The sequence below is a fragment of the Polypterus senegalus genome, chromosome 15 (genome assembly GCF_016835505.1).
Source record: "Polypterus senegalus isolate Bchr_013 chromosome 15, ASM1683550v1, whole genome shotgun sequence".
NCBI lineage: Eukaryota > Metazoa > Chordata > Cladistia > Polypteriformes > Polypteridae > Polypterus > Polypterus senegalus.
In genome coordinates, this window is record NC_053168.1 from 69,476,403 (window position 1) to 69,504,119 (window position 27,717).

General features: G+C 36.7%; 1 protein-coding gene across 2 annotated transcripts in view; it reads right to left on the reverse strand.

The window, feature by feature from the left end:
• LOC120515681 (zinc finger protein 804B) overlaps positions 1–27,717 on the reverse strand; it is a 733,607-nt gene that overhangs the window by 221,383 nt on the left and 484,507 nt on the right. The gene's annotated exons all lie outside the window — the stretch shown is intronic.

Genomic DNA, 27,717 nt, shown 5'->3' on the forward strand with positions numbered 1-27,717 from the left:
CCTGATGTTTTGTCTCATAGTGCCGTCTTAGATTAAATTCTGTAATTACAGCCACATTAGCTCCACAAATGAGACACACGGGTTCAGTAAACATATACTCAGCCTCCCATCGGTTTTAAAGGCTCTATTTTCAGAATCAACTTTTCTCTCAGCATCGTGTGAGCTAGCTTCGCAATAACTTGCAGCATCATAAGCTAGACTTGATTAACGCGTAAGTGTTGGCAAGGCAGCTGAAGCGCTGCATTATGGGATCTGTAGTTTATTGTGTTACCAGCGCTTCATATACCTGGGCCATTAATAACAATAATACAGTATATAAAATGATCTCGGGCGGATATAATTACGCCGGGCGGATGTGGCCCGTGGCCCTTGAGTTTGACACATATGGACTAAATAGAACTTGAAAAGATATATTTTGTGAAATGTGATCGCGCAATTCAGATAGAGTTGACGCGCACTACAGCCTGCATCCTCCCCTCGCTCTTACTTTTTTACCGTTCATCTAATGAATACACTGAGTATGGCTTTACCAAAACAATCATTGATGGCGAATAAAGTATCCATTATTCGAGTATGTAGATCGGGATATATATATATATACATATATATATACCCGCGTCGCAGCGAGAAGTAGTGTGTTAAAAAGCTAGAAAAGAAAAGGGAACATTTTAAAAATAGCGTAACATGACTGTCAATATACAGTATTTGTTTTGTGAGTGTTACTGAGTGTTGCTGTCATCAAGGATTTGATTATCATTATTTCTTTCAATCAGGTTCGTATTTGTAGGATGTGTTGTGTTCAAGTTACATTCCGTGTTTGTCAATCGTTGTAAAGATGACAGGTTTCTTTCATCGATTCGTTTCTTACTGCATCAATAAACAGCTCGTCTTCTTCTTTATCTGAGACCTGACACACTGCATGCACGGGTTTTTTTACACTGTCTTCCTTTAGCGGGACATTGACTTTTCCACCGTGTGCTTTGTTTCCGCAGTAGCTGGATTTATGAATATGCTTATCAGGCGCTTCATATTTTTGCTGCCTTTTCAATTGTGTAATTGGTTTTGTTCAGCTCTTTGGAACTGTTGCCTTTTATCTGTGCACTCGTCAGTTCCGTGAGCTCGGTGTACATGCATCGAAGGTTCCCAGCTGTGCTGGTGCCATCTCGTGCTATGTCCATGGCTGTATTTAATGTTACCTTAGTCCTGGCACTTAAAACTTTCTCTCGCAGTTTCGCTGAGTTTGTGTCAAACACCACCCTGACCATCTCATCTTCCTCTCCATAAACACAGTCCTTCACCCGTGAATATTTAGTGGGAGTTTGCTATTGGATTGCGCTGACGGACGGCCTTATATGGGCAGGCACTAAATTACAAACGCCAGCGGCAGCCTGTCTATGAACTTAATTTAAAGTGTAGGTTTACATCGTGCTTTGTTTCCGAAGTAGCAGAACTCATGAACATGGTTGTATATGTCACTCGCTTCGCTTCTTATTGTTTAGCTGCCTTCTCAATTATATAATGCATGTTTTCTTCAGCGCTTTTTGGAGGTCTTCCTGGTTTTCTATGTACTGCGTGATTACGTGGGAGGCGTGATGATGTCACACGAAACTCCGCCCCACGGCGTTCAAGCTCATCTCCATTACAGTAAATGGAAAAACAGCTTCCAGTTATGACCATTACGCGTAGAATTTCGATATAAAACCTGCCCAACTTTTGTAAGGAAGCTGTAAGGAATGAACCTGCCAAATTTCAGCCTTCCACCCACACGGGAAGTTGGAGAATTAGTGATGAGTCAGTGAGTGAGTGAGTGAGTGAGTGAGGGCTTTGCCTTTTATTAGTATAGATTATAATAATAATAATTATTATTATTATTATGATATCCCATCGGGGAGGTACCGCCAACTATCCAAGTCTGAATCCACATAAACCTTTGGAATTTTCTATGTGTACTTGTATACACATTAGCCTTTCTACATTTAGTGCAAGTGGGTCATTGCCCCACCATCCTCAAACAGATGTCTCTGTTCTAAAGAAATAATAAGTAATAAACACTCCTCAATAATTTAATGTGTTGTTACAATATTTATAGAAAAAACTTTTCGATGATATGCTCAATGCAATTTATTTATATATACTGTATATATATATATTTTTTAAATTTGGTTATGGGTTGTTGAGGCTTGCTGATTTTTTGTGAGGCAATTTAAAGGGTGTTTGCACTTGTACAACTCACTGTTCTGGAGTAGTCATCATCATTATCATGAATCACGTCAATTACTTATGAGTAATATGATTTTGATGCTGAGATATCTTTTAATCCTGCAATTTGGTGGATGTACTGAATGTAAGAAAAAACTGCTGATAGACCTTTAGTTTGTATGATTTTTATGGGATTATTCATCTACCATTTTATCATTACTGCAGTTGGTTACCTAATATATTGTGAAACACAGAACCTCTCAATTGCTTTCTCACACAAGGTTTACTGGAGTCTGTGTCCATCTTTGGCCACCTTCCAATGCTGTTGAGGTCACTACAACCTTTCACTCCTTCAATTAGACTAAATTTTTTTTTGTGTCTAGAACATTAGAAGGTTAGAATATTAGAACACTCTAGACGAGAACAGGCCATTCAGCCCAACAAAGCTCGCCAGTCCTATCCACTTATTTCTTCCAAGAAAACATCAAGTCGAGTTTTGAAAGTCCCTAACGTCTTACTGTCTACCACACTACTTGGTAGCTTATTCCAAGTGTCTACCGTTCATTGTGCAAAGAAAAACTTCCTAATGTTTGTGCGAAATTTACCTTTAACAAGTTTCCAACTGTGTCCCCGTGTTCTTGATGAACTCATTTTAAGATAACAGTCTCGATCCACTGTACTAATTCCCTTCATAATTTTAAACACTTCAATCATGTCACCTCTTAATCTTCTTTTGCTTAAACCGTATAGGCTCAGCTCTTTTAATCTTTCCTCATTATTCAACCAGTGTATCCCTGATATCAGCCTAGTCACTCTTCTCTGGACCATTTCTAGTGCTGCTATGTCCTTTTTGTAGCCTGGAGACCAAAACTGCACACAGTACTCAAGATGAGGCCTCACCAGTGCATTATAAAGGTTGAGTATAACCTCCTTGGCCTTGTACTCCACACATCGTGCTATACATCCTAACATTCTGTTAGCCTTCTTAATGGCATCTGAACACTGTCGGGAAGTCAATAGCTTACAGTCCACTATAACTCCTAAATCCTTCTCATAAGGTGTACTCTTGATTTTCTGACCGCCCATTGTGTACTCAAACCTAATATTTTTACTTCCTATGTGTAATACTTTACATTTACTGACATTAAATTTCATCTGCCACAAATCGGCCCAATTCTGTATGCTATCCAAGTCCTTCTATAATGATATAACGGATTCCAAATTATCTGCTAATCCACCTATCTTGGTATCATCTGCAAACTTAACCAGCTTGTTACTTATATTCCTATCTAAATCATTTATATATATTACAATCATTACTATATATTAAAACAAAAAATATCTAACTACCTAATCACTCACACCTTTGGATCCACCTCAGACCACTCACTTTGGATAACATCTAACATCACCTAACTCCATCAGTGGGTCCAATCCAGAATCCTTTGAGAATGCAGGTGGCCACTTACCTAGGCCAATACATAAGAATTCATGCAGCTTTGATATGTGCTGCTTTCTAGGTGCTTCATTATTCCTCTGTCTCTTTCTCTGTATTTCTCTCATATTCACTCACCTGAACACATGCATGTAAACTCACACTCACTCGCACTCTAAAAACACATCTTCTGCATGACTTCTCAGGATGGCTTGGCCCCTTGTTACAGCATTGCTTCCCCAGGTCAGTGTTGCCCCGCCAGAACTTTCACACCAAAAACACTACTATATGTATAAGTATATATATATTTTCATTTTGTTCAATACTTAGACAGATTGTATAATTACAAAACTTAAACTGAAAAAAATCCTCAAATTAGTATTACATAACTGCATTAGCTAATAGTGTGCTTTAAAAACCTAACAAATCAATGTCAAAAGTTTCTATAGATAGGTTGAATGGCAGCCAGCAATGCCATTAGGGAGGACTACAGTTCAAAAGGGTAGAGGGACAATACATAACTTTGATAAATTGACAGACATAAAAGGTACAAGAGCTTTAATAGACACAACTACACTAATACTTAAAGGATTATTTTGGGATTTTGTTTTGCTTAAGCATGGAGGTAATTACTTTACTCTCACTGGCTTGACCTAACCCAACAACTTTTATTTTAGAGATCGGCTTTCCTTAGCAAAAATAACTTAATAGTCACAGAAGAATAGAAATAATATTTGCATTTTCTTTTCCCAACTGAAGCACAAAATGGTTAGAGGATCACACCATGAGTAAGAGGCAGGGGTTAAATGGGAAACCTTATAGGTTAATGTCCAGTACACATCACTATTGCAAAATATTTTGCCTGTACTTTTTACAATATGCGTAATATTGCACAATATTGTGACATAGATTATCCAAACATTATGTAAAGTATTTAACAAATTAAAGCATGTGAAATTGTGCACATGCAGAGACAGAATTCAGTTGGACATTTTTCTCAAATTAGGTTTTCGCCAGAAGCTTTACTACATGATGTATTTCCACTGGAAAAGCCCTGCAGCAGACTATGCCAGCACAGACAGGAGATTGTAGAAATGACAGGTAGTCTACTCTAAACAAATCATCTAAGCTGATACTGTGTCATATTGTGCCTAACTATGCTCAAATAAATATGAAAATGAGAGCAGATGTTTTCGTTGTACGTCTGGATTGCTTAAGACAGTAAATGGCTCCCTGCAGGTAAACCTTGATCACATACAGAAGGGCAGAGTTGCTGCTGAGGCGGTCTACCATGGTTCACAAAACAAAACATGTGTAAAGCAACCTGCTGCTGCTGCTCACTGACCTCATACATTATCTCTAAAGGAATATCTTAAAGAAGCTGTGCTTCAATGGTTTATGTGCTCCTGTCTATTAGTAAATGGGCAAAAGAATTTAATTTCCCCTAGGATAAGAGTTACCAATTAATAGTATTCAATCTCAGTCCCACTGACATTTAGTGGATTTAATCGGAGACCTAGCATGTAAAACGTGTTCAACCTTGACGAGGGAATAAAACCACTGGGTCAGGTTGTCCCACCTTATCACTGTTATTGGTGATTTATGCAAAAGATAGAAGAGATAAAAAGTGCACTACAAATGAGTTAAATTTTATTCTTTTTCATTTTTCCTGCTGTTTATAAACACATTTGCTTGAATGAAAAATGCATAGTGAATCCATTGGACTTCAAATTTACATTTCTAAACAAAAGAAGGAAAAAGAAAGAGTCCACAGAAGTCAAAATCACTGTGATCCCACTTTAAATGTCAGTATGCTTTTGCTGTTCAATATTAGTTCAAATACCCCTGGTAGTACAGAAACACTTTCTGACAGCTTGACAGAAAAATCGAAAATTCCTTGTTTTAAACAGCAAGTACTTTCATTAATTTGAAGCAGTTTCTGATAAGCTGCATGCACCATTAACACAGATAAATTAAGCAGCCCAGCCTTGTAGGACTTTCCTTTCAGGGCTGTGGAATTCTGCTGGGAGTGTTTAACCTGGTGATACACAGAGATCTTTCCTCATTCCTGTCATTAAGCTGATTCCCATGATACAGCAGGTGAAACATATGTGGCTGATCTGAAATCTTATTAGTCTTCTGAAAGGAATATTTGTGTACAGCTGGTTGCCTCTCAGTTTACATTGCCAACTCATGCTTTAAGAGCTGTATTTAAAAGAGAAAAGTCAATCTATTTTGATCTCTCCTTTACGCATCAATGCAATAGAAAGTGTTACCATAACCATTTCAATGTTTGTAGGTAAAACTAAAACATAGTACATCCTTCAGCTAATTCATGGCTGTATCGTGTAAGGTCAGATTACCAAATGTCAGATCCTCAGTATCATTTAGGCCAAAGCCCACTGGAAAAGTGGGCTTTACCATAAACCAGTGACATTTTTTCATTGAAAGTTTGAAAACCCTAAGCCTTGTACAGTCTAACATAAGCTATGGTTGCAGTTATTTTGACACACAACAGGGAAAAAGAAAACAGAATATACCTCAACCAAACAAATAAAATCCACAAACTCATTTTAATCATTGCCTTTTTTTTCTGAGGACATGGGCTGCTGGTATGTACTTTATGGATTTCCTTAATAATTGTAGTTGCCTGTGATGGAGTAAACAAATAGCGTGGCATCAATATTATTTTGAATTGATTTGGAGGTGAACAGATGACACTTTAATTAAGGTTGGTTCGGTTAACAGATCCTCATGTAGATGTTATCTTAAGCATACATCCTTATCCTTGTCGCTGCTATGATTTTATTTATTTTATTAATAAGCTGCAAAGTGCTAAATAGTCTAAAGGATTACTCAGGTGTAATGTCGGTCATAGCTAAGGTTTGTAGATGGATAAGTGCTGAAGGCAAAACATGAAAACCAAAATGAAAACTTAACGGCCAAAGTCACAGTTCAAAAGTTAAAAATCCCTATGGTACATTTACAGAAGTGAACCATCAGAGTGTTCATTTTTTCTATGTTTGTCACTTTCTCCTTTTCCCTTTACTTTGTGTTTATAATTTCCCCCAGTCCCTTACCTGCATTTGCGTTTTGTGTTTGGAGGGGCTTCACTTTAAATTACAAGTGTCAGGTGAGAGGTCCACTTAAGAGAGCTGTCTGCCACTAGTGTAGCACTGTGGCATTAGCAAAACTTTGTTCTGTGTGCTCGGCTCCTTCTGTGCTCTCTCTCTATCCATCAGTATCTTGAAATCTTTTGAAAATATTATAATAATTTTACATTGTTTATCTCTCATATTTATTGAGGTGGATTTTCATTGCTCGTCTCTCACAAAATTAACTCTTGGATTTCTTGGTTAATTTTGAATTCCACTTGCCTTTTTTAGGTCATGCTTTTGGAATGCTCTTTTGGCTTTTAGTATCTACCTTTTTAGACACTAAATGCTTCCAATTTAAGACACCTTGTCTTAAAAAAGTCCTGGTATATACAAAAATTACAAATAAATATACCAGTAAACCAAGAACTTTTTTTTTATTCTTTCTTTGAATCGTTTTCCATTTTGCAAGCCAAAGGTACTTAAACTGAAACTCCCGTGAGAAAAGATGAATTCTGAGCTGCACTGTCTGTCATATAAGCAGTCCCTCTGCTGTAAGGATGCTTTGCATTATTAAGGCACCACAATGCACATCTTCTGCAGTGTATATCAGTAATTATCATATTGCCCAAGGAAGACAAACTGACCCTAGATCTACAAGAAATTTCTTCTTAGAAGTTTATATTCTGAAAAACTTGAATCAAATATTTTTTTCTTTGGTCCTTTGGAATACAGTAATCCCTCGGTATATCGCACTTTGACTTTCGCAGCTTCACTCTAACACGGATTTTATATGTAAGCATATCTAACTATATAACGCAGATTTTTCGCTGCTTCGCGGGTTCTGCGGACAATGGGTCTTTTTACTTCCTGTACATGCTTCCTCAGTTGGTTAGCCCAGTTGATTTGATACAAGGGGCGCTACTGGTGGATGGCTGAGAAAATAACCAATCAGAGCATGCCGTTAAGTTCCTATGTGCTGACTGGCTCAGCAACGGAGTGCCGAATTTGATTCCGCAGCGTTAACCAGGAAGTCTCGTCTCGCTCATTCAGCATCAACATGTTTCGCTGTGTAATGACTTAACTTTTGTGCTCTTTTGTGTTTATCTTTGTGCGTAGTCAAGCCCTTCGTTATGGCTCCAAAACGATCTGCTCCTGCTACTGCTTCAGGGGCCATGCCCAAGCGCGAACGGAAGATGCTAACGATTGCCGAAAAGGTAAAAGTTTTGAATATGTTGAAGGAAAGGAAAAGCTACACCGCTGTAGGACGTCATTACGGTATCAATGAGTCCACGGTTCTTTTTATTTAAAAAGGAGGAAAAGAATATAAGATCTACGGCAGCAGTGTCCTTTTAACCAGGGCGCAAAACGAGTTGTAAGTGGACGTAATAAGGTAGTAGTCTGGATGGAATCTGCTTTAGGGATTTGGATTGAAGACTGCCGGAAGAAGAACAATGGCGGTGCTACACAGTCGCCTGAAGAGGCTCCTTTAGAAAGGCTGTAACGCTCTCTTTTGTTGTGCAGTAAAATTAAACTCATTGTTATCGGACAAGTTGTCGTGTCGATGTTGGTGAGTAACCATAATTAATTTTCTACTTACAGTACTTGTACGTACGTGTAGTGTACACACATTTACTGTATACAATTTTTCTTGCATTGTACGTATTTATTGCTGGTGGCCTGTCTATTGTAATGTCTGTAACATACGTTATATCGGAGACGCTCGGTATCTTTAAAATAATATTTAGGTTTTACTGTATATAAACAGTGTGTTTACATACATAATTTCAATGAATCTTACCTAATATCTAAGAGAATATAAAGGGTTTATGCTGTATAACTGTGCGGGGAATATTTATAAACAGTGCGGGAGAGTTTATAAGGGCTTAAAATATATAAAAACAACCATACAAACATATGGTTTCTACTTCGTGGATTTTCACCTATTGCGGGGGGTTCTGGAACGCAACCCCCGTGATCGAGGAGGGATTACTGTACATCATAACCTTTAAATGAGATTTCATTGTTTTTGAGAATATTTAAAGAAGGACAGAAGTAAGTCGAAATAGCAGTATTAACTAAAAAAAGAAAATCGAAGCACATTTCTCCAGTTTTAGCATTGCTACCAGTGTCATGTAGAATTGACTTTAAAATACTACTAATGGCATATACATCCTTACATAAACCTCCTCCTTCCTATAACTTGCCTGTTGTTCTACACTCCAAGTCAAAACCTTAGATCTTCTAATGATGGTCTGTTTATTATTCCAAGAGCAAAGCATAGAAGTAAGGTGGCTCTTTGCTGTTATGCACCACAAATCTGGAACAACTTACCAATAAAGATATGTTTGGCTAATACTGTGCAACATTTAAAAAAAAACTGTTAGAAACCCTTTTTTTGTGACTACATTTTAGCTGTACTCTTAATAGACTATATCATCATAGAATTATCTCACTGTTCTTTGGATTTGTTGTCTTTACTAATCTCTGCTTTCCTCTGTTTTCTTTTCCAGTGGAGGCGTTTTGCACCACCACTACCACCTGACCGAGACACTGTGCGGCCACATGTGATGCTCAGATGAAGGGGAGTGGCCCAGCTGTCTATGAGACCCACAGCATTCACTGCTCTCAGACGAAGCCTGGAAGCAATGCGGAATGACTCAAGTACATTTATGTTAAGTAGAATGCTAGATTGTCTTTTGGCCTTGGAACCCCTGCAGATTTTTTTTTCTTCAGCTTAACTGGAGTTTATTTTTTGTGTGTTTTCTGTCTTCCTGGCCATCTGAACTTATCATCATATTCATTTGCAGAGACTTACAATACGATACTGTATACTAGGACAATACCTTTCTACTAATTATATATCTGTTATGTAAGGTCGTATGGATTTGTTATGTATTCATTATTAGTTTGCCTAACTTTATTTTATTTTTCTTGTCTTATAACTATCTCTTTGACAACTTGTAAAGCACTTTGAGCTACATTCTTTTTATGAAAATGTACTATAAAAATAAATGTTGCTGTTGTATTATTTTCTAATGTGATAATCAGTGTAGTATTAGCCAAAAACCTTTTAACAGTTATGTGCTTTATTCAATTATGGTTTCTATTGCTAATACTTATAAGCACTTTAACATTATTATTTTGAAATAAAGAACACTTTTCCCCCTCTTTACTGACTGTGGATCCATCATATTACTCTGCTTGACATGGAACACAACACAAGCTCTTTTTCTAAAACTTGAGGCCAACAGTGTTAGTCAGTTTGTACTTTGTTTTATACTAAAGGTGTCAGCAACTTATTTTACTACAAAGAGCTACAAAGAACAAAACATTTGTGCTTGCCTTTATTCTTTTCTTTTTTCCCTAAAGTACATGCATTTAAACTGAAGAAATTAAACATACAGAAATGTATTGCTTATGTTACAACAAAAAAGCAAATAAAAAAACTCTGTTCTGGATTCTAGATGTCGTCCCATTTGCTGACAATTGCATTCTTCATTTTCTGAAATTGAACACCATTGTTTTAATCCATAACCGAATACTGATGGGTTTCTTAATGTTGAAGACCTTTTGTAATTCCTTTATCATTTAAATTATATTTTTTTACTTGACCTCGCTTGCCTCTTAGAATATCATAATGGGGCAATTATCAAGTCCGAATTTCAATCAAAAAACATCAGCAAGCATCCTCAAAATCGCTAATGTTTGTTTCAGATAAACATAATTCTTATAGATCAGTTTAAATTCACATAGTTGTATATACTAATATATCAGTATTATAATGAAATGGTAATACTAACACTAATATAACTTAGCATTCTTGCAATTTCTCAATCCAATTTAGCATCACAGTGGATGGGGCAGCCATCCATCACTGAAGCATATAATATTATAGTGAATTATCTATTGTTCTATGTAAGGTATGCTGTGAAAAAAATATGCTGTGGTGTACTGGGCTGGTAACGTCACCTCAGGAGAGGCCCACTGAATCAGTAAGCACATTAAAAAGGCAGGCTCAGTTATTGGAGCACTCTGGACCCCAAGGAGGTCATGGCAAAGCAGAGAATTCAAACAAAACTGAGTGCCATTATGAACAATGCTGCACATCCTCTCTATGACACACTAACACGGAGTACTTTCACCTAACAAATTCTCCAGCAGACGTGTGTCAGGAAACACTACAGGGGCTCCTTTATACCAACAGCAATATGGCTGCATAATGCCTCACTGGGACTGTCACTGCTAAATCTGAGCTTTTCTTTCTTTTTAATTTTTTTGATTTATAGTCATTCTGGTGTATGTTCAGATCATTGTGTGTATTTATTTAATTATCTACCTATTTATGTATTTATTTATTTAAAGAGCTTCTGTAAAAAGCCAAAGTTCCATCTGATATGTATCTGTCTAACCTGATTTGGTAATAATTAGAACAATAATTACAAATATATTTTGAATTTAATTTTTAGTATCTATACATGTTACCTACAAAATACTATGCAAAATGATACTGTATGATGAAAATGTAATTAATCTTCAATATTTGCAGTATGTTATGTTATAAAGTTTCGTTTTTTCAGTGAAAATGATGCAGCACAATATCTTCATTCAGATTTTGCGTACAAAGCATATAACAAAAACACAGATCCAAATGCTTAATCTTATTTTATTTGATGATGAAGCACTGAATAAAACAGCAAAATGTATTAAATAGTAAAAGCATAAAGTTTAAAATGAGTGAGGGGTGCCACAGTGGTAGAATTGCTGCAATGCAACAAAGAGAGCAGGGCTCACGTCGTGGGTGCTCTCTGTGCAGATTTTACAGTCCAATGCCATCCCAGTAAGGTGAACTGCTGTTGCTAAACTGGCCTCTGATGTGTATGATTATGCGTTCACCCTGCGATGGGCTAGCATCCCATCTTGGGATTGAACCTGCCTAGTACCTGTTGCTTTCTGTGAAAGTCCACAGGTTCCCCGCGACCCTGCTCTGAATAAGCGTGTATAGAAAATGCGGGAATAGACTATTAAAATGTGCTGCTTAACATGTTTTAGTATCAAATAGGCAGTGTTTCATTATTAAACTGTTCTCAGTAAAGAGCAGTGCAAAAATATAAATCAAATTGACTTGAGTATTAAATATTAACAGACAAAAATGGTTTGAGCATGCAGTATAAAAAGACATAGCATGTCTGGGTAAAAATGTACACTAAGTGCAGGGGATGAGGCCCATTAAGAGACCATAGAAGACGTGGTTGGAGGTGTGGTGTCAAAACAATGGGCATACCCTAAAAGCCACACAGAACACAAAAACTGTTGGCAATTGGCGACTCTAGGTCAGGTATGGAAAATGTCAGTTAAACTGTTGATGATGACGATAAGTATTAAACTTTAATTTTAACTTCATATGAAATTAACTTAATTAGTTATTACTTTGAAGTAGACAAAACGCTGCACACATGATACTAAATCAGCAAATCTGGTTTTGAGTGCTTTGTTTTGGTTTTTTTTTATTTATTTAAAGCGGTTCCAACATGGTTACATTTGGTCACACAAATGAGTGGTGCAATGGTTAGAATGGCTGCTTTACAATTCTGAAGACCCTAATTGTGCATACACAACTTTTCACGCTAGTCACGATTTATAAAAGAAAGTGGGATGGTAGAAAGCGCGCATATTTACAGCAACTTCTCATCCGGCTGGGCGAGTGCTGGACTGGCACAACACCTAGGGCCAGTTCCAGACTAATAATGCTCATGTAATTCCACAATCACTTACTGTAAGCATGTCTACACAATGAATGGATAAGCTAGGATATATTAAAATATGACTACCTACGTTACTGTTGTTCATGTGCCCTACTTAACTCTAAGGAATATGCCATTTTGTTAATGAGGAACAAATGACAGAATTAAGTTATTATACTGAGAAGATCACCGATTCACAAGAGCAATGAATAATAAAAGCTGCTTCCTTCTAAATATAACAAAAAGTTAAAACAAGAGATCCTTTGTAAACATGATGATTTCACATTAGGGACAAAGAAATGAAATCACATATAAAAAACAGTAGAGAATTGCTTTATGATCTGTAGTAAATGAGCTACTTCACAAATTGGTTTAATTTCTGCACATCTCCTTTCATAAACGTTTTCTTTTCTTACAGTGGTAGTAAATCACTGGAAATGTATAAAGCTGTACTTAAGAACGAGAAAGGTTTTGAAATAGGCTTAAAATTACTGCCTTTTCTTGGATACTAAATGTGCCTTGTAAAGAAAGGGATTGCATTTAAAAAGTACAATCAGTTTTCTTGTTTTTTGCTTAGTTGATTCCATTTGTCCACCTCACATGAGTCTATATGATTTTCTCTTTTAATTTAAAAAATGTACTCCAAACAAGCCAATAGCATGCATTTAAGCACTTATAGCAATACACTATATACTTCTTACACAAATTGGCTTTTAAACATCATCCACTTGGAGACTGAGGCGTGTAACCTGTACTGTTAAGGAAGCAATGGGTTTAGAGTTAATACTTAAAAGAAAGTGCACATGTCTGGGATATAAAAGGAATTTGGATTACCCAAAGAACATAAGAGAGTGTGTTAAAAAATGAAGCCAACCCTTCAGCAAGCTGCAATAAACATCATGTCACTCAGCCGCTCATGCTAATTATCTTTGAGAATGAAAACGGCAAGAAAAATATAATCTGTTCATTGGAGGGGTTCAAAATCAGTCTAGTTTGTGTTTTACATGAAATTCTCCAAATCTACAATCCAATTCTGGGCTGATGGGAACTGGAGTTGATCTTAGATCAGTATCGGGCACAAGACTGCAATCATCACTACATACATAATCACTGTAGCTGAGCCAGTGATAGGACTCTCAGTCACCCTAACCTGAACATATCTGTGATGTAAGAAGGAAACCAGAGACTCCTGGGGAAAAAAAAACAAAACAAAAAAAAAAACACAGAAATTAAAGGTTAAGTCAAACTCCACACTCTCATTTATGGGCTGGAGCTTCAGCTTGGTCTCTTGGAGCTAACAGGCAACACTGCTAACTAGTGCACTTAATAGAAAAATACCTGCTTTCAATATATTAAACTTTTTACATTTTTGATTCAATAATGTTGACCAAACAGAACGTGAATATGTTGAAAAAAATTCATACATAAAACTAATGTGTCCTTCATTAGTTTTTCAATGATTTACTGTAAACCCATTATTCTCTGAATAATTATTATTAACTGTATTTACTGTGCTTCATCGCTTGATGTAGTCATAATATGCACCTTTTCCAGACCAAATTAACTTCTAGTTATTCAAGTAGGACCAATATTTGTTTTCTTATTACAAATTATAATTAACACATAAGTTAAGAACTATAATAAATTAGGATGCTATTATTAAGATGATAATATACTTTGATTAATGTGTGAGTGTCAATTGCTTGGTCCCATCAGGTCCAAAAAGATGATTTCTGCTAACTAAAGTACAAACAGTAAAAATGTAAATAAATTGCACATATGAGCTTACCAACAAATAGTAAATATTGAAATACAAATTTATTGTAATAGCTGAGAGTTTTTTGTTTGTTTGTTTGTTGTTTTTTTTTTTAATTATTGGGGATTTCGGGGCAAGTACCCTACTTTCTCCCCACCAGCACTAGGCATGGTGAATGCATTCTCCATTAGGATTAGGGTTAGAAATTGGATTGATGGATATTCCTATTTAAGAAATAAAAATATTGTACCTGTGGCTAGGTTGAGTGTATACTAGTATTTATTTTCAAACTTGTGCTCATTTTAAATCTTCCATTAATTTATCTTCTGAAGCCACAAATTATAATTCACATATGGTCATTAAAAGCCAATCTGAATCATTCTGGATCATGTCAGATAGGAATAAACAATTAATTCCTTGAACTGTTTAAAGAAAATGAATAATATAGCCCCATCCAATCCAAATTATGCTTAGCATCTTTTTGGCTAGGAGCGCATGCACCAGCTCACACTCACTCATACACAAAAATGGGAATGGACTAGGATCACAAACTGACCCTGGACTGCCACCATAGTCAGTCAGACACCAGCCATTCTTGCCTCCTTCTCAAAATGTTAATTCCATAGTGATTTCTAAATTAAGTTGTACAGTAAAGTGGTTCTTAGTTTCAGTTCTGAGGTCTTTTCTTTTAATTGGATTCCTAACTCAATTAACTGAGTGGTTATTTCCCAGTTTCAGTGTTTTTATTAGTCAAAACTGGCTATGCTAATACATTTTTTAAACTATGAAGCATACATTTACATGTTAAAAGGGTAAGAATGAATTAATTCTGTTTTTTAATATTTTGTTTTTTTCCCCAGCATTCTGGTTATTAAAGCTATTGTTTTCTAAGCACAATGGAAGGCATTACACTGAAATAGCTGCTGTCCTTTACAGTCAGTGTTATTTGCCCAATGAATGCGCTACTCATTAATGTTCAGTATATGGATATGAGTAAAAATGTGAATTAAGAAGAAAATTACATAGTTAAGCATTTCAAGGTATGACATAAAATACCAATAGTTCTTAGTTTCGTATACATGTAAAGTTCACACTTCTGAACTTTTTTGAATGCAAAATAAGAGGAAGAAGGTAGAAAAGGAAGGAAAAAAATGTCAGCTAATTAAACAATGACACCAATTAAAGGTAAAAATTACTTGCTGATTGTGAAAACAGCTAAGATAAAAATTTGCAGCCACAGGATGCCAGGGCTGAATTTGACGACCCCCTGTACAGTATAGTGACTGCCATAAATGCACAGGCTATACAAATGGTGCAATGTCCCCCATTCTCTGTGGTCCTTCTTCTCATTAGCTCTCCTGTACTGCCAATGGCTGAACCTTTAAAAAAAAATTTAGAACGCATGTGATTTTAATATATGGACAAATGTAGGTTTTAGTCCTTAGTAAACATCTGTTCACTGCTTGCTAGCTAATGTTAAAATTTATTTCACATATATTTGAAAGCTGAAGTTCTTCTAAAATAAAGTGAAACAGTTTAGATTACTGGTTACAAGGTATGTGCCACATCTTAGGTGACCAGAGCAGACCAGCTCTGCTGTCTTTTAGTAATTGGAGTTGCCTTTTATCATTTATTTTAGAAGTTGTCCTCATGTTTCATAAGCCTTGCAATTACTAATGAAGTTAGCCATCTTGTAAATTACAGCTAACTTTCCTTTAACAATTTCTTTCTTAGCTACTTATTTGTCGACTGCAGATTTCTCTTAAATGCCCTACAGTTTCAATAGTTTGACATGAACTTGTTATTGCTTGAAATATGCTTTAAAACATAGTCCACTGCTACTCTTCTGCCGCCACACGTAAAAGTTTGCCCTCATTTGTCTCTTTCAGCCATATCTACTCAAATTTCACATTATTTAAATTCAATATAACATTTTTAGTTTTGCATAAATTGTTAACAAAATCACTATGAAAAGAAAATAATGTTAGGATCACTATCATAATCATTTGATTACTTCAACTTAGAGAATAATAAATATAGATAGAATTCTCTACTTATTTGTATTTCAATATCATGTGTGAGAACAGCCATTGATTGTAACTATGATTCAACTTATTCAGTAATTGTAGAGTTATACTTGTTCTATCTTCCTCTGCTGCTTTCTCTCTGCAGACCAGGGGCCTCATGTATAACGCCGTGCGTAGAACTCGCACTATAACATGGCGTAAGCACAAAAGCCGAAATGTGCTTATGCACAGAAAAATCCAGATGCAGGAATCTGTGCGTACTCCAACTTCCACGTTCTTCCGCTACATAAATCCCGATCAGCGTGAAAACTAACGCTCGTGCACGCGCATTATGTAATGCCCCAAATCCTCCCAGAATTACGCCTTTTGAATATGCAAATCAATATAAATTGCCCTTAAGCGCAGCCTTCTGTGAAAAGACAATGGGAAAAGCACGGGGGGAAACATAAGAATTTCAGCGAATACCAAGTGGAGGCAAAGGAAAAACATACTATTTGTTCAAATAAACCGTGGTATAATCAACAAAATGAAGTTGATCGAGTGACATAGCGTGTTGGAGAAACATGAAAGCTCACATCCACAAAATCGCACAGTGCCGGAAATAAAAAGAAGTCACATATCAAAGTCGCCGTGGAAAGCCGAGTTGTAAGCCCACTGTCTGAGTGTCATATGAAAGCTTATTAGGGTACAGAGAAAAAAGCCACACGGTGGGGAAAAAGCACGAAATGTCCACTTCAATCTCGACATTTCCACTTTAATCACGTAGTTTATTTTGTCATTAAAGTAGAACATCATAAAATTCATCTTAAAATTGTTTAATTAACCAGTTTCTAAAATCACATCGTAATTAAAGTAGCACGTTAAATGCTTTGTTTTGTATTTGATTTTCTATGTGCTCTATGTGTGTGAATCACTACTTGTTTCTTAAACCGGCTCTATTCCTCCAACTGGACACAGAATCATGACATTCGTGATATTACAGCTCTCTGAATAACTAAAATACTGAGATGTATACGTGATGTCATTTTCATGATGATAGGAGTTAAAGTACGTTATTAAACATGTTTCACTTCGATGAAATAATTTATTGTAGCAGTACTCAGGGCGGCTCTAAGCTTGTGGTGGCACTGGGCAGAGGAAGAATCGGTGGCTGGCTCCTTAGCCCGCCAATGTCAGTAAAGTATCTTATGCACGGTGGATGGCCACGTATGTTGCAGACACTAGCCGCCTCGTGCTCATGACACAAGCATTTAACTTTTGCCGAAATTTGTCGCTGCTTTTAGCTGTGTTGTTATTTTATCTTTCTGTTTTATATTCAATATATATTGGCGTAGCTGTCACTGCAGTCAGTGCTTTTCTTTCCCCAAGTAACCGATCGCCATACAATCAGCTCTGTAATAGACGTTAAGCCATCTGTAAGCTTAGCCGATTCTTCAAAACGTTTAAAGAACATTGAAATATCTTCGTAGTACATGTTTAATTATTCTATCCTTAAAGACACTCCCAGTGAAGAATATAGATTATTTAAATGAAGTTAAAGTTTTATCTGTATAATTTAACAAACATATTTTGCTGCATTTCACCTTAAAAATGATATCGTCATCATATGTAAATACGCGCTTTATAAAGTGGCTTAGGTTGTGCGATATTATAACTATAGTGCAAGTTTACAGTGGGGTGATTGTACTTATACGTACAAATAGTTCTACAAGGAGCACTTGATTGGCTGCATTTAAAGTTCTTGGGATTAAACTGTTTTGAACCGCGAGGTCCGTACAGGAAAGGCTTTGAAACGTTTTGCCGTGGCAAAGACAGCGTGTGCTTGATGCTGTAAACCGATAATTCTCTTTCCGATCAGCTGCTGCTGTGATTCACACTCAGATACAGTGATATAAATACTCTGAGTGGTGCAGTGAGAGTAGGCCAATATGGAAAAAGATGATCCGCTGTGGCAACTCCTAACGGGAGGAGCTGAAAGAAGAAGAAGAAGAAGAAGAAGAAGAAGAAGAAGTGAGACTAACAACGCTAAAGCAGTTATGGCATTTGGAATACTATGGCTGTTCCCTGGACCATTATATTGTTACGAGTTAATTACAATCAGATGCATTACACTAATAAACAATATGCGGTTAGTTTCTATGTATTTATAAAGCCGCGTCATGAAAATAATGAGTAATCACACAAGAACAGTAGCACTGCTTTGACGCTGGGTGCCGCCAGTTTGCAAAACTGAGCGGAGAACTTGCGCACGACAAGACATGAGGTACCGTGGAAAAGTGCGTGGCTTTACGCCAAGTGTAGGTTTTATACATCGCGATTTGAACGTGGAAAAGTTCTTACGCAACATTTCTGTGCATACGCACCGTTTATACATGAGGCCCCAGGTGATCACTGATGTCATCTCCGGTGTCTGTCCTTCCTGCCGTATATCTTCATAACCTGGAAAACCTGTTTTGAACTTTTGTCTGCAAAAACATCTTTAAAATTAATTGAGTGTTTATTTCCCTCAAACCTCATAAATTATATGGAGTTACCAATGTGGTACCCCAAAATTTTATCTGTGTTCCTTTGATCATTTAACAGCTTCGCACCCATCAGATCTACTACCATTGAAGTTCTTGTGAAGTTTAACAGCTGCATGCCCTTCCTATTTATCCAGGTTTGGGACCATCACCTAGTTGGGCTAGTTTGCTACCCTGATGACTAGATTTTTTTTTAGTAGGGCTTTCCTTATAAAATGTAATTAAATGTAATAGTCTCCTATTAATATTCCATTCTCCTATAAATCTGATTTTTGCTTTGCGCTCTCTACCACCATAATTTATTGTCTATGGAGCAGGAGTGAAAGTTTTAGATTCATCAAAAATTTCAATCCCAGATTTCGGCTGATCTCAACATTTTAGGGTCCCCTAATACCGAAAACATTGATATCTCAATGATGGGTATGTGTCTGTGTGTCAAAGTTTCTTGAGGACAATCTAGAGCTAAAACGGCTGGGCAGAAAAATACCAAACTCGAAACTTAAGCCTGTTATGAGATGACGATATGCTGATTACTTTTTGAGCCAAATCATGCAAGAGAAAGAGGCACTCTAGAGAAACCTTCAAATACCGTAATTTTGCAATTAATTATGAATTCCTCTCGTCTGTTTGCTATCATAATAACCTATTTTATGAACTGAAACATTATCATCAGAGCAGTAAATATTTACTGAAATGTTATAGATCGAGTAACTTATTTCCTAGGGTGCAAAGGCCCCTGATGCTCACGTACTAATTTTTGATATAAAAAACTTGCACATTGTCATTGTTACTTGCTTTAGGGTTTCTGTTTGATTTAGTTTGGATTCTGTTACTGCTGCATCACCCTATTTATACTCCGCTACATAGGATTCCAATTAATTTGTTTCATTTTAATACATGAAATCATGTGCAATTCTTAGTGTACTGCTAATTTTATTTTCAGTTAATGTCTGTATTTTAGAATGAGATGCAATACCTGCTTTGCTTTGGTCTCTTCATAGCACAAAAGATTGCTGCCTTATAAACAACGTAACTGTCTTATCTAGTACTCTTTTGCTGCTGTTTTTTCTCATTTCTGCGGATCCACAATTTTTGGTTTTTACATTAAACAGCAAGGATAGTGCCTTGCACATGCTGCCAAATAAATAAAAAATTGTTTGATTCATTCCCAATAACAAACCCAACATTGCTCATGTGAGAATGAAAAAAACCTTCTTATGGCAAAAAAGCTATAAAAAAAATACTGCACAGCACCTTAGTATCAACCAAAAATGAAGTTTTATGAGGAAACCATGGAAATATAATTAAAACAAAAAGCTCCCCTACAATCTCCAAACAGATGATGTCAGACTGTGCCACACACTGTGCATCAGTAAAGCCAGCAACCCAAACTGAGAACACTTCATTACTGCCAGCTGCTAAAACACTGCAAGAACAAAGTATGACAATAACATCATAACTAGCAATTTTCAACATTGTGTTAATCCAGCAAGCTATTATAGCATTCACCGTGAAGAACTGATCAAAAGTAAAGCTATTTTTCACTAGTACTTTACATTTTGTAAGAGTAGTAACCAGGCTGGTGAACCTTTGACCATTTTCGAAAGCTGTGCTAGAAGGTTTAATAATATCTGTCAACATCAAAATAGTGTTTTCAAATGCTAAAAAATTGAAAATATTCACATTAGTTTGGAATATTATATAATTTTGTAGCACTGCTGAAATTCTCCATTATGGGACACAAAGAGGTTTGATTGCCAACTCATTTTTCACCTGATCTGAGCTATTTCATATTCCAGTGGCTAAGAATAACGCAAGACATTTTGAAGAAAAGGAGTTGCCTTGGTAATAAATTAGAAAATGATTGGTACTCTTGAATATTATTCCATCAATGAACAAAAGATGTTGGATAAGTTTAGAATCTGTTATGGAGTTGTATCCATAGTAGTATGTAAGCCTTTGGATACTGTGAATGGGACAATCTCAGTATAAGAAAGGACATAAAGAAAATTAGAAGCAAATTTCCCGTGTAGCTAGAGCTATGAAAGAGAGAGAGGAAAAAAATAATCACACATTGCAGTAACTTTCCAACTAGAAAATGATAGCAAAAAAGACCAGCTAATTAACAAGGAATGTAGTTGACATAATAATTGTTAATTATATTCAGATATTAACAATTAACAAAGATAGATAGATAGATAGATAGATAGATAGATAGATAGATAGATAGATAGATAGATAGATAGATAGATAGATAGATAGATAGATACTTTATTAATCCCAAAGGGACAAAGAGGCATCGGAGGTGCAAACAACAAATGCTAAAGAACAGCTACTTCAGTAAGACTTGTGTCATCATTAGCAAGCAACCTGTTAAACATCCAATAATGAGAAAACCTGGAAATTTCTAGATTGACAGATTAAAAACAAACTGAAAAAGCATTCAATGAAAGACAGAATTTAGTGAAATACAAATATGCACCCTCTTTGGTTCTGCACTGAGTGCGTCAAGTACACTTTTAGATTTATAACTCCTGATATTAAAAAAAAAAAAAAGTTTCCTTGCGAAGTAAAGACTTTAAGTGGCATTGGATTGATCAACAGTATACTATCACCAAGAATGCAGCTTGAGGAGAACAGTGGGTTAGCTTGTCCCAGGAAGCATCTCTTCATGAAAACAGGTCATGAGAATCTGGAACACGTGACTAAGTCTTGTAGCTATAGCAGATAACTTCAAAGAACTATTGGATAAGATACTGGGATGACTTAGCTATTATCTAACCAAACAAGCTTTATAGATTGCAGTGTCTAAACTTTTTTAAAACTCTGGAAGAAGAGACAGAGCATCTAATTATAGTATAAACCTATAAGAAAATGGCAAAAACATTTGATTGGAAAATAAAAAAATGAATGCAACCATCAATTTCCAGGTGTCAAGATAGCAGAAATGGTAAACTTGGTCACTTTTTTGTAAATCTGGAGAACAGCAATTTTAGCTATGAACTTCCATTCCCATTACTTTTGTCCACATATTCACTGTCTCTCCTCATTATATGTCCATATCACTTTAAACTACTTTCCTGTACTTCCTTAGATATCTCTCCCACTTTGTTGTACTGCTGATTACCTTGGTTTGTCCCATTTCTTTTTCTGACCACACATTCATCTCAACATTCTCATTCCAGCCACATCTAACTACTTCTCTGGCATTTCCTTTCCTGCCCATATCTTAGCACCATACACCATTGCTGGTCTAACCATTGTCTTCAAAACCCTACTTTAACTTATGCTTTAATTCTTCAATCATACGATTATCCTGATACCTAATTTTTACACATGCTGAACAAGTAGGTAAAAAGGTTTAGATTAAAGTCACCACTGAATACATAATGTTATTTAGCATTACTTGAAAATACATTAAAAACAGAAACTGTATGAGCCATTAGGGTTTAATGTTGCAATGGCCTATCCCTGTTTTAGATAAAAATAATGATAGATAGATAGATAGATAGATAGATAGATAGATAGATAGATAGATAGATAGACATGTTGAGGCTTTTAAGATATTACCTATATAAAAAACCAAATCAAAGAAGTCTTAACCATTGATCAGGTTTATTGGAGACACAAACCCACTGCAATCACCTGAGCTATGAGATTTTTTAAGCTTTCAAACTTGTGGCTGAGTTGAGACGTATGCCACTTAACAGAAAAAATAATCTTTAAAATAAATAAGACCTTTTTGTCATTTAGTCATTATTTAAAGGTGAGCAAGCAGCCAGATTAAGTATAGTCATGCACTACCTAACACCTTTGTCTGATTTTAATATTTTGACCTTTAGTTAATTCTTTTATAAACACAAATAAGAAAAATAATAAACCACATGCTATAAGTCAATACATAATTAAATAAACCCAAACTTTCTCAAACTTTTCCAAATGTCATAAGTCCAAAAAATGCAAACTTTTTCAAACTTTCCAGACAAACAGATAGATAGAACTTTCCCCAGGGCAAATTTAGTCTTTTGTGAAGCTCAAGAAATGCTGAAATATCATAACAAACAAAAACAAGAATTACAAAAATAGGGAAAAAAATTACTTGGGCAAAGAAATAAGAGAGCAGCCACAGTGAGGTATTACAAAGGCATATTGTGTTAAGTATGAAGGAGCCGAGTAGTGTTTCTTGACATACTTGTTTTGAATAACCCGTTAGCTAAAACTGCCCAGTTTTAATGTATCAGACAAAGTATGTGCAGAATTGTTCATAACAACCATCAGATGTCTCTTCATTCTCTTCTCCTCTACTATCTCCTGCAGGTCAAAAGTGTATCCCATAACTGAGGCTGCCTTCTTAATTAGTTTGTTGATTAGCGGGTCTCTCTTGAGGTGATGTTACCAATCTAACACAATACAGTTCAGAAAATCATAGTAGCTACCAGAGACTTATAGAACATGTGAAGGATGTCAGTGCTCCTATTAAAGGAAGGTAGCTTTCTAAGAAAAGAGTCTATATGAGAAAGGGCAAAGCAGGCTCTGTGTTACGGTGTCAGTTCCACCTGTCATTGATGTGGACTCCCAAGTACATGTAGCACTGCACCACATTTACATTCACTCCCTGGCCATAGATGCTTTTTGGTGCAGTGAAAGTCAATAACCAGCTCCATTGTTTTGCTGAGTTGAAGTTGTAGGCAATTCCTTCTGCACCAAGGATCAAGGTTCTCCACCTGACTCCTATACTCTTGTCTCCTCCCCCTTGTCAATGCACTCCATTTGTGCAGAATCATCAGAGAATTTTGACAAATGACATGACCTGATATTCTATTTATAGTCCAAGGTGAACAGAGTGAACAAAAGAGAAGAATTTCTCATACATGATTTCCCAGTTTGTCCTTTGGAAACAGTCATTCAGAGCCTTTTCTGCCTCCAGCGTCCACTTCCTCACTGAGCTGGTGGCAACAGGTTGCCATCTAATATCAGCCTTGTAGTTGAGAGTAAGACAGATCATAAATCAAAAATAGACTGCGCCAAATCTTTTGCTTGTCATCTGAGGAATAATACTTCTCTCTGCAGTCTAGAAACCTGTTCTGTGACAAAGCAAAGCTTTTATTTCATGTAATAAAATGAGGATCTTGCCTCCTGGATGATGGAATTGTCAATTGTTTAAGAAGCAACAGGCCAGATTTTGAAGCAACAGCATAATGAGATTTTAGCTAAGGAAGTGAGACTAAAAGAATGATGCCATTTATGAAAATATGTATAGCTTGCCACATGTAATTTTACAGAAATCAATTATTGCACAAAGCTTTGATGTTGAGAAGATCTGATATATCACTGTTTCTTGTGCAGATGAAGTGAAAATAGGATATCTGCCTTAGGTTTATAAGCAAAATAGATATTAAAAAATCTGTGGTACATGGTTTATGGGGACATTATTGTCATATGTACAGGGTACAGTGAAATTCTTTCTTGCATGTGCTAAGGCATTGTCGGGTTACAAAGTCTGCACTCTGTAGTCTAGCAATGACACCAATCTGCCTGATGCCTTGAACCAATTTTGTACCCCCTTTTGGTTCTCTGAATAGGGTGCTGCATTATTACATTGCACCATCTATAGGTGAGAAGACACTGGCTCTACAGCACCACCAGCCGAGATGCACATTGCAGAAATCTGATGCCAGTAAGGTGGTGGGTCCAAATGGAATGCCTGGACGGGCATTAAAGGTATGTGCAAAGCAGCTAGTGGAGGTTGTTTACAAACGTATTCAGCCTCTCATTACAATAAGCTGCTGTTCCAACATGCCTTAAATCCTCCACCATCATTCCAGTGTCCAAGAAGTTGGTAGTGAAGTTTATAAATAGATAATGCTCAGTTGCTCTCACCCCAATAATTATAAGGTGCTTTAAGAGATTGGTGCTCTCACACATCAGCTCCACCATTCCCACCCCAAACCTAGATATGGACCACCATCAGTATGCCTGCCTTGCAAACCAAACTACAGAAGATGCAGTCTCAACTGCACTCCATACGGTTCTGACACATCTACAGCAGCCAAACACCTATTTCAAGATCCTATTTGTAGACTTTAGCTCTGCATTTAATGCCATAATCTACCACAACCTTGTCAATAATCTGGGCCACCTAAGTTTGGAAACTTTTTTCTGCACCTAGATCATAGCTTTTCTCTTGAACAGACCACAACACATCAAGATTGGGAACCACAATTCTTCTACTCTTATCCCAAACACCTGAACCCCACAGGGCTACGTGCTGAGCCCTTGGCTCTTCAATTTCTTTACCCAAACCTGCACCCCCATTCACACATCCAATACTATAATTAAAATCACTGATGACATTAAAATAGTTGGACTGATTTAAGACAGGGAAGAACTGGCCTACAGAAATGAGGTGGAACACCTGACTGAGTGTTGTAAGGACAACAACCGAGTCCTAAACACCACTAAAACAAAGGAAACAGCTGTAGACTTCAAGAGAACTAAAAAGATAGACAGCATTCCCATCCACATTAATGGAGAAATAGTGAAATATGTGGAGAACGTTAAGTTCTTTGGAGTTTACACAACAAAACAGCTGACATGGTCCCTTAACACTCCTTACTTGGTGAAAAATATCTCAACAAGGTCTGTACTTTCTTAGGAAACTGAAATAGGCTCAACTTACTAAACACCACCTGGTAAACTCCAAACACAGCACCGAGTGCATCCTTACCCATTGCAGGACTGTGTGGTATGCCAGCCTCATGGCAACTGAACATAATGATCTGCATCATGTGGTGAATGTGGCTCATTGAATAATAAACAAGCTTTCCTCATCTGGACAGTGCCTGTGTTAACTGACAGAAAAAGAAGGCTAGCAGCATCAGCAGAGGCAAAGCATACCTTGAGTATTACTGTTTCATCCTCTACCATCTGGAAGATACTATAGGGTGATCCAATCCCATACAAACAGACTAAAAAAAGAACCTTTTACCTAGTGCTGTGGCCTCCATCAAACCCCTGACCAACTGTAGAGGAATGATTTAAATCACACCTGGGACTATTATGCCGAATCTCTTTGTGTACTGCTAGGTGTTACTTTAGTAAAGTCAAGAGGCTTTATCATCATACCATCCATACAGAGTATTGCAACATATAGTGGCACAAAATAATCTTTCCCAGGACTACAGTGCAAAATAAACATAAACACAGGATAGGTGACAAAAAGAGTGATAATCTATACTATGCTACACTATAAATAGATAAATAAATAATAGATAAGTGAATATATAGTAATAATTTTAGAAGATAGTAATAAATAATTAATAACAGTAAAATTATAATAAAAACAACAGAGTGACAACTATATCAAAAGAATGGCAAATAAATTCACTAGTAGGGGCAAATCTGAGGGCAGATGGGGCAGCAGGGTTCAGAGTTTGAACAGCTATTATTTATAAGCTGTCATAGTACCTGGCAGAACTGATCTGGATGCTACAGAACCTTTTGCCAGATGTTAGTGGAACAAAGAGACCGTGGGAGGGGCAGGAGCAGTCCTTTACAATATTATAAACTTTGTGGATACAATGCTTTATAAAGATGTCTTCAATGGTGGGCAGAGAGGACCCAACAATCTGTTCTGCAATGTGCACTATTTGTTGTAATAATAATAATAATAATAATACATTTTATTTATATAGCGCCTTTCCCATGCTCAAGGCACTTACAGAATTTAAGAAAGAACGTAAATTCAGACAGTAAATTTAGAGAAAAAGCCTAACAGACAACATAATTGATGGTCTAGCACACACACATAGGTTACATGAGCATCTTGACATAGAGGTAAACTGAAAGAAGGGTAATAAAGTCAAGTAGAGCTAAAAGCCTTCATGAAAAGATGAATTTTGAGTTGTTTTTTAAAGAATTCATGGAGTCAGCTTACCTGATTAATTTCTGTATGTCATTCCAGAGTCTGGGCGCTATACAGCTGAAGGCCCTGTTACCCATGGAGTGTAGATTAGTGTGGGGCACAACAAGATTGCCAGAATCAGAGGACCTTAGTGGGTGGACAGGCACACAGGGATGGAGAAGGTCACTGATGTAGTTTGGCGAAAGGTCTTTTAAGGCTTTATAGGTTATTAGCAGAATTTTATATTCGATTCTGTAAGACACGTGGAGCCAGTGAAGGCGGAACAAGATAGGTGTTAAGTGCTTGCTGCTGCTGGTTCGAGTAAGGAATCTTGCAGCTGGGTTTTGAATAAGCTTGAGCTGTGATATAAGATTAGAAGGGGCACCTGCCAATAGGGAATTACAATAATCGATGTGATAAAAACATGGACAAGTTTCTCAGCATTAGAAAAGGAGAGGAAAGAGTGAACAAGGGATATGTTATGGAGGCGAACGTAAGAAAGTTTCTTAATGTGATTTATGCGGGTGGAATAAGAAAGGGAGGAATCAAAAATGACACCAAGATTCTTTGCAGTAGAGGCAGGTCTGATGCCTCTGATGCCGATGAGATCACCGCCAAGATGGACTGGGAAAGAGCTCATTTTATTAAGTTGCACTTTAGTCCCATTTTGCAGGAGGTCAGTTTTGTTGCAATTTCATTTTAGAGTTCTGCTCCATACATGTATTAATTTCATTGAGGCAGGTTGTGAGATGCACAAGCTCTGATGAAGTTCCACTTTTAACATTGAAGTAGAGTTGAGTATTGTCTGCATAAAAATGATAACCCAGTCCATAACAACAAATAATATGGCCAAGGGGAAGCATATAAATACAGAAGAGAAGAGGGCCAAGGACAGAGCCCTGAGGAACTCCTTGTCTGACTGGCACTGAGCTGGATCTGCTGTTGCCAAGACTAACAAACTCTTGCCTATAAGTCAGATAGGACTTGAACCACTGAAGGGCAGTGCCAGAGATACCCAGTATGTTCTCCATTCTGG